Source organism: Mesoplodon bidens, assembly GCF_964165515.1.
Source record: "Mesoplodon bidens genome assembly, chromosome: 4".
Classification (NCBI taxonomy): domain Eukaryota; kingdom Metazoa; phylum Chordata; class Mammalia; order Artiodactyla; family Ziphiidae; genus Mesoplodon; species Mesoplodon bidens.
The window spans coordinates 48,873,361-48,887,548 of NC_138160.1; the positions used below are offsets into that span (position 1 = coordinate 48,873,361).

Consider the following 14,188-nt stretch of genomic DNA (forward strand, 5'->3'; position numbering starts at 1 on the left):
AGAAGACACGAACCACCAACCAGCGTTGGCAAATATATAAAACAAATACAGCCATTTCCCCCTCCCACAACCTTGACAGATAAAACTAAATTTTCATAGCATTCTTTCCCTCTGAACCAAGAGCAGTCAGGTTAAGCCTAACTTAACTCTCAGCACTCTGTAAGAGGTCCAAGACAGCATGAGCAAGAACATGAATGTACCATCACTGCCCTGGAGTTTCCCCTTTTGTACTATTTCCTCATGAGGAGCACGGTCACCAACCTGCATGACTCTCACAGACTAAATAATAGGACTAATGCTGTTAGAGTCGTTCTGGTGCCTAATGGCTCTGCTTCTTTCTAAATAACACCTTCCGCCCACTTAAGCTATTTTTTCTAGCTAAGTGTGATGATTCAATTGTGTTACATGTCATCCTTCCTCACCCAATATGATTTTGCTAAAAATTAGGGTATTCTAATATTCTGCTCTCTTCAACCATATTTGTCTCTGGACACACACACCTCCAAGCCTTCTGAAGAGATGAAGCTGCTTGCACCGATTTATTGGTTCATATCCAACTTTTTCAAGTTCCAACTAGTCTCTGCTTGGAGACAAAACCATCTTTTATATTCAGTAAATATTTACTGGCCATGTATGATATGCCAGGAACAATGCTAGGTCTCAGAAATATAAATATATGCCAGGTCCCTTCCTTTAAAGAGCTTATGCACTGCGAGAAGGAGAGGCCCATAAAAAAGTAAATAGCAAAATGTGAGAGGTGCTGCAAGAGACATGTGCAACAGGCATATTAGGGAACCTGTAAGTCACTCAATAAGACTATAGCATAGGCTGTGAGTGCGCAATAGAAATGAAGTGAAAAAGGTTAGCAGAGATGAGATTTTAGAAGGCCTTGAATGCCAGACTAAGGACTTTGGGTTTGAAGAAAAAAAAGGAAACGAGCTGGGGAATGATGAGAAAATACTCCTAGAGTTTTGGGGAAAGTTACTCGCTAAGGAGGACATTTGAGCAGAAATCTGAAGAAAATGAGAGTAAGCCTGGCAAATATCACAGAGACAAATTTTCAAGGTAAAGGAAATAGCAATTACAAAGATTGTGACAAGGGAGTATGTCTGGAATGTTTGAGGAACAGCAATGAGGGCAGTGTGAAGAGAGAGGGGTATGCAAGGAATATTCAAGTCAGAAATGAGGTTAGAGAGGAAGCCAAGAGCCAGATCATGTAGAACCTTGTAGACTATCATTAAGGACTCTGGGTTTCACTGTAAGTGACCCAAGAAGCCATTGAAGGATTCTGGGCAGGAGAGCCATTTGATTTGAATTATTTTTACTCTGGCAGCTGTAGAGAGAATAGACTGTAAAGGGGTAACAGGGAGGGAGGAAGGAAGATTCAAGGCATGATTACAGTCTGCATGAGGTTGGAACTGGTAGCAGTTGGATCTGGTAAAGACCAATTAAATTCTAGATCTATTTCTCCACGAAGTCTTTTACTTTTGTCACAAAGACTTCTATCACATTAGGCCACAAATCCCTTCTTTTACCAAATTATAAACACCTGTGGAGAGTCAAATTTCACCTTAACTTTATATGTTTCGTATATATATACACACACACACACACACACAGTTTTACAAATAAGACTTCAAGATAATTGAAATCATAATGCATTTCTTTTGGCAAGCCCTATTTCCTAGTATATGGTACAAAGCATAAAAGTAAACATTCAAGGGTGGGGGGAGGGACAAAATGGTAGAGTAGAAAGACCCTGAACTCACCTTCTCCCATGGGCACTCCAAAGTTGCAACTACTTACAGAGCTATGAAAATGACCTGAAGACTAGCAGAAAAGATTTTCCACAACTAAAGGTATAAAGAAAGAGTCACAATGAAACAGGTAGGAGGAGCAGAGATTCAATATTAAAGGACCCACATAAATGAGTGGGCAACCCACAAATGGTAGGAATATCACAACTGCAGAGCTCCACCCCAGAAAGTGAGGGGTCAGATCCTACATGGGGCTCCCCAGCTTGGGGTTCCTGCACCAGAAGGACAAGCACCCAGGGCATTTGACTTTGAAACCAAGTGGGGCTTACATTCAGGAGGGCTGGAGGGCTGGAGGAAACAGAGACTCCACTCTTAAAGGGCATGTGCAAAATCTCATATACTCTGAGTTCCAGCACAGAAGCAGTAGTTTGAAAGGAGGCTGGGTCAAACTGACTTGCTCATCTTGGAGAGTCTCCCAGAGAGGGAGGAGGAGACTGGGATTCTTCCTGGGGGTGGAGACACTGGCAGCAGCCATTTTGGGGAGCTCATTCTACCATGATGAACCAGTGCTGGCAAGCACCATTTTGGAATCCTCCCTCTAATCTATTAGTGCCAGGGGGCCTGCCCCACCCACCAGTGGGTCCACAGCAGCCATGGACCACCAGATCACAGAGCCAGCCATGTGTGAAGCCTACCCCGCCCTCCAGCAAGCCCACATCCACCACACAACTCAGAGCCTTGCAGTCAATTGGGCTGGGGGTGAAGGGGAGCAGCCCCACTTCCCAGTGCACCCACAGTGGGTGGCCTCACCACAACAAAAGGGCAAACACAGCCTACATAGGGAGCACCCGCAGGGCATATAGCTCTGGTGACCAGAAGGGGGTGATGTGCCGCTGGGTCCCACAATACATCTCCTATATAAAGCTACTTCTCCAAGATCAGGAAATGTAACCAACCTACTAAATACATAGACATAAAAAACAGAGAATTACACAAAATGAGGATAAGAAGCAATATATTCCAAAAGAAGAAACAATACAAAACCTCAGGGAAAAAACTTAAAGTGGAGATAAGCAATCTACCCAATAAAGAGTTCTGGGTAATGACAATAAAGATACTCACTGAACTCAGGAGAGGAATGGACGAACACAGTGAGAATTTCAACAAAGAGTTAGAAAATATGAAGAACCAAACAAAGGGGAAGAATACAATAATTGAAATACACTAGAAGGAATCAATAGTAGACTAGATATAGTAGACCCAGAGGAACAAATCAGCAATCTGGAAGACAGAGTAGTGGAAATTCACCCAGCTGAACAAAAAAAAAAAACAGAAAAATAACTTTTTAAAATGAGGATAGTTTAAGAGACCTCTGGAACAGCATTAAGTATACTAACATTTGAATTATAGGGGTCCCAGAAGGAGAACAGAGAGAGAAGGGGGAAGAGAACTTATTTGAAGAAATCACAGCTTTGAATCACATATTTGAAGAAAATATCCCTAACCTGGCAAAGGAAAAAGACATCCAGGCCCAGGAAGTAGAGAGAGTCCCAAACAAGATTAGCCCCAAAAAGTCCACAACAAGACACATGATAATTAAAATGGCAAAAATTAAATGTAAAGAGAGAATCCTAAAAGCAGCAAGAGAAAATCAACCAGTTAGGTACAAGGGAAGTCCCATAAAACCACAAGCTGATTTTTCAGCAGAAACTTTGTGGGCCGGAAGGGAGTGGAACAATATACCCAAAGAGATGAAAGGAAAAATACTTACAATCAAGAATACTCTACCCAACAAGGTTATCATTCAGAGTTGAAGGAGAGATAAAGAGTTTTACAGATAAGCAAAAGCTAGAAAGACTTCAGCACCACCAAACTGGCCTTACAAAAAATGTTAAGGGACTTCTCAAAGCAAAAAAGAAAAGGCCACAACTAGAAATGTAAAAATTATGAAAGGAAAAATCTCACTGGTAAAGGCAAACATACAGTAAAGGTAGTGTATCAACCAGTTATAAAGCTAATAGGAAGTTTAAAAGGCAAAAGTAGTAAAATTCACCTATATCCACAATAAGTAGTCAAAGGATACACAAAACAAAAAGAGGGAGAAATCAAAAAATACCTGGAGGCAAATGAGAGTGGAAATACAATGATCCAAAATTGATGGGATGAAGCAAAAGCAGTTCTGAGAGGGAAGTGACACAAGCTTACTTCAGGAAACAAGAAAATCTCAAACAACCTAAACTTACACCTAAAGGAACTAGAAAAAGAAGAACAAACAAAACCCAAAGTTAGTAGAAGGAAAGAAATAAATATCAGAGAAGAAACAAATGAAAAAAGGACTAAAAACAAAAAACAAACTGAAAAATAAAAACCACCAATTACACTAAAGGCTGGTTCTTTGAAAAGATAAATAAAATTGATAAATCGTTAAATTCATCAAGAAAAAAGAGAGAGGGCCCAAATCAATAAAATCAGAAATGAAAGAGAAGTTAAACAGATACCACAGAAATATAAGGATCATAAGAGATTACCACAAACAAAAATTATATGCCAAAAAATTGGACAACCTAAAAGAAATGGATAACTTCCTAGAAATGTACAGTCTCCCAAGACTAAATCTGAAAGAAACAGAAAACTTGAACAGACCAATTACCAATAATGAAATTGAATCAGTAATCAAAAAACCCCAAACAAACAAAAGTCCAGGACCAGGAAACTGTTAGAACTAATAAACAAATTCAGTAAAGTTGCAGGATACCAAATCAATATACAAAAATCTGTTGCATTACTATACACTAATAATGAACTATCAGAAAAAGAAATTAAGAAAATCCCATTTACAATTGCATCAGAAAGAACGAAATACCTAGGAATAAATCTAATGAAGGAGATAAAAAACTTGTACTCTGAAAACAATGAGACATTAATGAAAGAATTCAAAGATGACAAAAACAACTGGACAGATGTGCAGTGCTCATGCATTCATGCTCATTGTTAAAATGGCCATACTACCCAAGGCAATCTACAAATTCAAAGTAATCCCTAGCAAAACACCACTGGCATTTTCTACAGAACAAGAATAAATAATTCTAAATAATTTTTATGGAAACACAAAAGACCCTGAATAGCCAAAACAATCTTGAGAAGGAAAAACAATGCTGAAGGTAGCATACTCCCTGATTTAAAACTATACTACAAAGCTTCAGTCATCAAAACAGTATGGTACTGGTACAAAAACAGACACACAGATCAATGGAACAGAATAGACAGCCCAGAAGTGAACCACACTAATATGAGCAATTAATCTCCAATAAAGGAGGCAAGAATATACAATAAGGATAAGACAGCCACTTCAATAATTGGTGCTGGGAAAACTGGAAAACTACATGCAAAAGAATCAAACTGGAGTACTCTCTCACACCATGCACAAAAATAAATTCAAAATGGATTAAAGACTTAAATGTAAGACCTGAAAACGTAAAACTTCTAGAAGAAAACAGGCAGCGTGCTCTTTCACACTGGTCTTATAATATTTTTTAGATATGTATCCAAAAAAACAAAAGCAAAAATAAACAAATGGGACAACATCAAACTAAAAAGCTTTTTGCATGGTGAAGGAAACTATGAACAAAAGGAAAAGGCCAATTACTGAATGGGAAAAGATATTTACAAACAATGTATCCAATAAGGGGTTAATACCCCCCAAAAAAAACAGAACTCATACAATTCAACATCAGAAAACCAAACAACCTGATTAAAAAGGGGACATAGGATCTGAACAGACATTTTTCCAAAGAAAACATTCAAATGGCCTACAGGAACATGGAAAGATGTTCAACATCACTCATCATCAGGGAAATGCAAATCAAAACCACAGTGAGATACCACCTCAGACCTGTCAGAATGGCTGTTATCAAAAAGACAACAAGTAAGGGTTGGTAAAGATGTGGAGAAAAGGGAACTCTTGTGCACTGTTAATGGGAATGCAAGTTGGTGCAGCCATTATGGAAAACATTATAGAGATTCTTCAAAAATTAAAAAATATAACTACCATATGATCTAGCAATTCCACTCTTGGGTATATATCTGAAGAAAACAAAAACAGTAATTATAAAAGGTACATGCACCCCTATTTCATTCCAGCATTATTTACAATAGCCAAGATATGGAATCAACCAAAGTGACCACCAATAGATGAATGGATAAAGAAGGTGTGTGTGTTTGTGTGTGTGTGTGTGTGTATGTATGTATGTATATATCACACACACACAATGGAATATTACTCAGCCATTAAAAAGAATGAAATCTTGCCACTGCAACAACATGGATGGACCTAGAGGGTATTATGCTAAGTAAAATAAGTCAAAGAAAGACAAATACTGTATGATTTCACTTACATGTGCAATCTAAAAAACCAAAGAAATGAACAAACAAAACAAAAACAGAGCTATAGATACGTAGAACGAACAGGTGGTTGCCAGACGGGAGATGTGTGGGGAGAGGAAAGAAAAAGTGAGGAAGACTAAGAGGTACAAACTTCCAGTTGCAAAATAAATGCATCACAGGTATGAAATTACATATATATATATATACATTTAGTACATTAGGGGAATATAGTCAATAACTATGTAATATCTTGTATGGTGACATACTGTAAAAAGACTCATCTTGATGATCAGTTTAAAATGTACAGAAATATCAAATCACTATGTTGTATAACAAGAATTAACGTTGTGTTGCAGGTCAATACATCGAAAACAAACAAGTAGACAAACTCATAGAAAAAGAGACCAGATTTCTGGTTGCCAGAGGCAGGGTTGGGGGGATTGGATGAAGGCAATCAAAGGTACAAACATCCAGCTATAAGGTAAATAAGTACTAGGAATGTGATGTACAACAAAATAAATATAATCAACACTGCTGTATGTTATATATGAAAATTGTTAACAGAGTATATCCTAAGAGTTCTCATCACAACGAAAAAAAACCATTCTTTTCTATTTCTTTAATTCTGCATCTATAATGACATGATGGATGTTCACTAAACTTATTCTGGTAATCATTTCAGGATGTATGCAAGTCAAATCATTATGCTGTTTATGTTAAACTTATAAGGTGTTGTATGTCAATAATATCTCAATAAAACTGGAAGAAAAAATATTAAAAAAGAAAGCAAACAGAAACAAAAGAAAGAAAGAAAATCATCTGTTTAAAGAAAAAATAACAACAATATATAGTAGGGTTATAACACATTATTAAAAATATATGTAGCACTAAAATGTATGATAACAATAGCACAAAGGGCAGCGGGAAAAAATGAAAGAATGTTGTTGTAAGGTAGTAACATTATAAATGAAATAGTACAATATTTAAAGGTAGGCAAAATTTTCTTGAGATACAAAAAGCATGAACCATAAAAGAAAATGATAAAATAGACTTCAAAACTGAAAACTTCTGCTTTTCGAAAGACATTGTTAAGAAAAGGGGGGAAAAGAACCACACTCCAGGAGAAAATATTTGCAATAAATATATCTAACAAAGGATTTACATGCAGAACATACCAATAACTATTTTTTTAATAACCATTTTTATTGAAGAATTAATTTACAATGTTATGTTACTTTCAGGTGTACAGCAAAGTGGTTCAGTTAAATATATATTTACTATATCATATAGATTTATTTATATGTGCATATATATATATAATTCTTTTTCAGATCATATATATATATAATTCTTTTTCAGATTCTTTTCCATTATAGGTTATTATAAGATATTGAATATAGTTCCCTGTGCTATACAGAAGGTTTTTGTTGCTTATCTATTTTATATATAGTAGTGTGTATATGTTAATCCCAAACTCCTAATTTATCTCCCCCCCCATTCCCTTTGGAAACCATAAGTTTGTTTTTCATATCTGTGAGTCTATTTCTGTTTTTGAACATACCAATAACTCAGTAATAAGAGAACAAACAAACCAATTAAAAAAATGACAGAAATTAAGATTTCAATAGACACTTTACAAAAGAAGATATATGAATAGCCACTGAGCAAATAAATAGATGCCCAATGTTAGTAGTCATGAGAAAAATGCAAATTAAAACCAAAAATATATACCACTATGCACCCACTAGACTGACTAAAATTTAGAAGACTAACAATGTGACGTGTTGACAAGAAGGAAAAGCTACTGGAATTCTCATGCATCACTGATGGGAATGTAAAAATATAATTATTTTGGAAAATAGATGGTCACTTTCATATAAAAGTTCACATACATTTACCACATGATCCAGCAATTCCATTTCTAGATACTTACTGAAAAGAAGAAAGACATATTCACACAAAGTCTTGTACACGAATATTCAAAACAGGTGTATTCATAATAGCTCAAGACGAAAAAGCTTTGCATCCCAACAGATGAATGGATAAATAAATTGTGGCATATCCATATAACAGAATACTCAGCAATAAAATGTAACAAACTACTGGTACATGCGACAGCATGAACAAAAATCTCAAAAACATTACAGAGCAAAAGAAGCCAGATAAGAAGTACACACTGTATGTATTCCACTCGTATGAAACTCTTAAAAAGAAAACCTAATCTATATGGATAAAAAGCTTCTATTCCTGGTTGTCTGGTGCCAGTGTTGGGGTGAGGACTAAAAGCACAAGGGAACCTTTAAGGGGAATGGAAGTGGCCTATATTTTAATTGCAATGGTAATTACACTAGTATAAATTGACCAAAACTGTACTTAGAATGGGTGCATTTTAATTTTGTTAATTATACCTCAATAATGTTAATTTAAAAATAAATGATTTAAGGAGACTCCCCAGGTAGTCCAGTGGTAAAGAATCTGCCTTCCAATGCAGGGGTCACGGGTTCTATCCCTGGTCAGGGAACTAAGATCCCACATGCTGTGGGGCAACTAAGCCTGCACGCCACAACTACTGAGCTCACGTGCCTCAACTAGAGAGCCTGCGTGCCACAAACTACAGAGCCCACATGCCCTGGAGCCCTCGTGCCGCAACTAGAGAGAAGCCCATGAAGCCCGCGCACCACAATGAAGACCCGACACAGCCAAAAAAAATAAAGAAAATTTAAAAAATAAAAAAAAATAAACAATTTAAGAAAATGATTTAAGAAACCTAAGCATGACAAAAGTCAAACTCAAAAATCTTAGTACAGAATCTCTTTGTGATTTAAAGATACAAAAAGATTTCTTGAGACACACAAAGTAATTTGACCAAAGTAAAGCACAGAAGTTTTTTACCTTGTGATTACAGTCAAAAGACAAGCCACAGACTATGAAATGATATTTGCCAGACTTAAGGATTAGTATCCAGAATGTATTTTTATAAAGACAAAAAAGAAAAACAAAAACAAAAAAAATGGGTAAAGGATAGAAAAAGTATTTTACCCAAGAAGAAACCCACATGACCAATAAACATCAATAAGATTCATTTTCATACCCATCAGATCAGAAAAATTAAAAAGCCTGATGAAACCAAATATTGGTAAGGAAACAGGCAAATAGGAATATATCACTAAATGGTGTATAAATTGCTAGAATGACTCTGGAAAGCAATTTGCTAGAACCAGTAGAGATCTGAATACCAAACAACTTAGCAATTCTGCTTCTAGATACAGAGAAACACATGGATATTTTTGCAACATGGCGAAATGTATGTGTTGGATCAGGGTGGTGGGCACATGATGTCTGTTTTATTACTCTCCATTCTGCCAATTTAAAAACCACCCTCCTTCCAAACAGTACTTTTGGTGAAAATTTGGAAATTAAATTGCAGGGTTACTCCTTAAAGTGCTATTTGAAAACGTTGTTTTCTTTCTATGAACAATACCACCTATAACAATGAGCACATCGAGCACTAGATCTCGTCTTCTAAATACTGTTCTCTACGAAAAGGAACCAAGAATCCTTAAAGAAATGGCTGATTCCAGGGTGGTGACAGAAAGTAAAAGATGAGCCTCTAGTGGCAAAAGTAAAGAAAGTGCTTCAAGGACGCTGGGGATGTGGCGAAAGGATACATGAGCCATTTTAAAGGACCCCCTCCAGGGATTCCAAATACGTGCATATTAGACTGCCTAATATTACGCTATATGTCTCGGGGGCTGTGCTCAGTTTCATTCCCTCTACCCACAATCTTTTTAACTCCTGAAGTCCAACTTGGTTCTTTTCTCTTTGTTCGTTTTTTATGAGATAATTTTTTTTTACAAGTATACAATTCAGTGGGTTTTGGTATATTCACTAAGTTATGCCTATCACCACTATCTAATTCCAGAATGTTTTTGTCACTCCAAAAAGAAATATCCATACCTATTAGCAGTCACTCCCCATTTTCTCCTCCCCTCAAGTCCCTGGAAACCACTAATCTCTGTCTCTGTAGATCTGCCTGTTCTGAACATTTCATATAAATGGAATCATAAAATATGTGATCTTTTGTACCTGGCTTCTTTCATTTAAAATAATGTTTTCAAGATTCATCCATGTTGTAGCATGTTAAAAGTACTTTCCTTTTGATTGCTGAATAACATGCCATTGTATAAATATACTGCATTTTTTTCATTCATCATTTGATGGACTTTTTGAATATTCTGAGTAATGCTGCTATGAACATTCATGTACAAGTTGTGGTGACACATACTTTCAATTGACTTGGGTATATGCCTAAGGGTGAAACTGATGAATCGCATGGTAACTCTATGATTAACTTTTTAAGGAACTGCATAACTGTCTTACAAAAATGGCCATGCCATTTTACATTGCCACCAGTAATGTATGAGGGTTCCAATTTCTCCACATTCTCACTAATACTTGTTAAACATCTTTTTTATATAGTCATCCTAGTGGGTGTTAAGTGGTATCTCATTGTGGTTATGATTTGCCCAGCTTTGAGTAGTATCACCCTAGAGATGTACAGCTTAGAGTATATTCAGCAACAGATTCAAGGGGATCCCCATGCAGAGTTGTGGAGCTTTTTCTCTATATAATAGCCTTATTTTAGTTTGCTGGTGCTTCCATAACAAAATATCACACACTGGGTGGCTTAAACAACAAAAATTTTTTCTCTCACAGTTTTGGAGGCTAGAAGTCTGAGATCAAGGTGTCAGCAGGGTTGATTTCTCCTGAGGCCTCTCTCTATGGCTTACACATGGCTGCCTGCTTGCTCTGACCTCACATGGTCATCCCTCGGTCTGTGTCCAAGATTAATCTCCTCTTCTTATTAGGACACCAGTCATATTGGATTAAGGCCAAATCACACAGCTTGTAACCATAGAAGCTGGAGTTTGAAGCAGTTGCAGAGTGTGCATTCTTAACCCCTATGTTATATTGCTACTGACAAGAAAAAACTATTCTTCATTCTCATTCCATAATGATATCGGCTCTGTTTGCTATGTTTGTAGAAATGAGATTTAAAAATCATAGAAACTCCTGGGCTTCCCTGGTGGCGCAGTGGTTGAGAGTCCACCTGCCGATACAGAGGACACGGGTTCGTGCCCTGGTCCGGGAAGATCTCGCATGCCGCGGAGCGGCTGGGCCTGTGAGCCATGGCCGCTGAGCCTGCGCGTCCAGAGCCTGTGCTCCGTAATGGGAGAGGCCACAACAGTGAGAGGCCCGGGTACCGCAAAAAAAAAAAAATAATAATAATAATAATAATAGAAACTCTTATATAAATAATTTCCTATAATACCTCGAATTTGTAAAATTTCTCCAAAGTTATCAAAGAGAAATTATTTTTAAAAAAGGGGCATGTTGGGCTTCCCTGGTGGCGCAGTGGTTGAGAGTCCGCCTGCTGATGCAGGGGACACGGGTTCGTGCCCTGGTCCGGGAGGATCCCGCATGCCGCGGAGCGGCTGGGCCCGTGAGCCATGGCCGCTGGGCCTGTGCGTCTGGAGCCTGTGCTCCGCAACGGGAGAGGCCACAACAGTGAGAGGCCCACGTACAGAAAAAAAAAAAAGAAAAAAAAGGGGCATGTCATTCATATACTCAGCATTAGGAAAGCAGAAATACTAGGAGCATGGTAAGATGGTATAGAACCAAATGACTTTGGAAAAACTACTCAACTTCTTTTCAGGTCTACTGAGATTTTCCTCATCTGGAAATGGAAATAATACTAGCACCAATCTCACAGGGTATTGTGAAGGTTATAAAAATAATACTATATATTAAAGTGAGTCCAAAATTTGGAACAATACTTTTTATTCACAATGTACAAGAGAATACCTGTATGTTTATTAAAATTAAATACATAATTAATACAGGAATATTTTATACACTTCAACCCTTGATTCTGGCAAGTATACAATTTTTATTTTCTGCTCTGGTGCCTAGAACACTATAGGTGCTAAATTAATGTCTTGAGTGACTGAAAAGACAGGGAGATCATTCATACCACCATTTTGTTTGCTTATGAATCAAATGAGATTTTGAAAATCCTGCTCCCCCATTTTGGAAATCTGAACAACATTACTGAATGCCTTCTAGGCCCAAGTTACTATATATTAAGCAATTTTATCTGTTCACATTTAATCATTTGGACTATTCTATGAAGTAGGAAACACTGCCCCATTTTATATACAAGGAAACCAAAGCCCAAAGTAGTTAAGACTTTGGGAGTTTTCCCTTAGCTGAGATTCAAACCTATGAAATCCTTACATACATAATTAACAACACATAATTAGGAACCTCCTCTCAATAAATCCTACTTGGTTTTAATTTGGTATTAAAAGTGAACAGTCAGGGGCTTCCCTGGTGGCGCAGTGGTTAAGAATCCACCTGCCAATGCAGGGGACATGGGTTTGATCCCTGGTCCGGGAAGACCCTAGATGCCGTGGAGCAACTAAGCCCATAGGCCACTAAGCCCATGCGCCACAACTACTAAGCCCATGAACCACAACTATTGAAGCCCACACACCTAGAGCCCAAGCTCCGCAAGGAGAAGCCACCGCAATGAGAAGCCTGCGTACCTCAACGCTCGCCACAAGTAGAGAAAGCCCTTGCGCAGCAACAAATACCCAAGACAGCCAAAAAAATAAATAATAAATAAATTAATTAATTAATTAAATTTTAAAAAGTGAATGGTCAGCAATTATTAATTATCAATTAAAAGATTATACTCTCTACTTAATACCATACTACCATACTCTATATACATATTAACACACTCATAGGCAAACTTTTCTTGGATACTATGTGTCCTAGATAAAAACCATTTTAATCTTGGATTATATTTAAAAAGTTCATCCATCAGCCACCTATCATCCTTGTATTATGTCTTAAGTAATCTTTTGGCAAAATCTCCAGGAATCCAAAAAAAGCTCTAGTGGCTATTAAGTAAATACGTATTTATTTTAAAAGAGATTGAACCTAGGGTATAAAACAGACATAAACTAATAGGATTTTTCAACCACACCAAGGCTACAATTTGAAATCACAAAAATATTAATTGGTAGAAAGTTTAGAAAATTGGCAGGTGAATATAAATTATTCCTTTTTAATATTTTTGAATGTTTAAAGAGGCAGTAATGTAAAAAGTCACAACCCTATAACTCCCTTGGTATGAGGAACACAGATGCTACAGACAGCAGGGGAAATTGGGTCATAAGGATACTTAGCTGTGCTCCAGTTTATCACATCATTGTACATACCAAATAAAACCAGAAAAACAGATTAAAAGTAAAATACAAGCTATGTTTGAAGAAAGTAGAGATCTGCATGCTATTAATCTTGACAGTAGCAAATTGTTCTATTACTTGTAAAAGCACGTGAATTTCAAAAAATATTTTAGAACTTGAATAGAAGATCTTCCACTACAGCAGAAAAGAATTTTAAAAGTTTGATAGTGGTTTTGGAGCTACTTTTCCTTTTTAAAAATTAAAACTAAGGATAGCAGCTAATATTTATAATGATAAACCTAATTTATAATGATGAAAATAGGTAACATTTATTAAGCATTTCATTATGTATCTAATAGTGTTCTAAACACTAACAGTATCTCATTGAATCTTTACAACAATCCCTATGAGATACATACTATTATAGTTTCCATTTATAGATAAAGAAAAGTGAGGCTTAAAGAGATTATATTATTTGCCCAAATCACATAGCTGGTCAGTGGTAGAAGGGGATTTGAGTCCACACAGTCTAGGCCATGCACACCCTAAATACCATGCTGAATTACCAAGAGGCCAATTACTTCCTACGGATAAATTCATAGAAGTAGAAATGTTGGTTCAAAGAGTATGCACAAATATTCAATAAGCAGATATTCAAATAAAATGTCATTCTGCGTTCTTCAACTTGAGGCAAGGATTAGAGAGTAAAAAGAACAGAGAATTTCTCAAATTTGAAACTAGCTCCTCTACACCAACAAGGGCACACAAAACCATTTTCTTGAGAATTCAAAA

At 36.7% G+C, this 14,188-nt stretch overlaps 1 protein-coding gene across 2 annotated transcripts in view; it reads right to left on the reverse strand.

The window, feature by feature from the left end:
• Positions 1 to 14,188, reverse strand: part of DEPDC1B (DEP domain containing 1B) — a 113,448-nt gene that overhangs the window by 19,721 nt on the left and 79,539 nt on the right. The gene's annotated exons all lie outside the window — the stretch shown is intronic.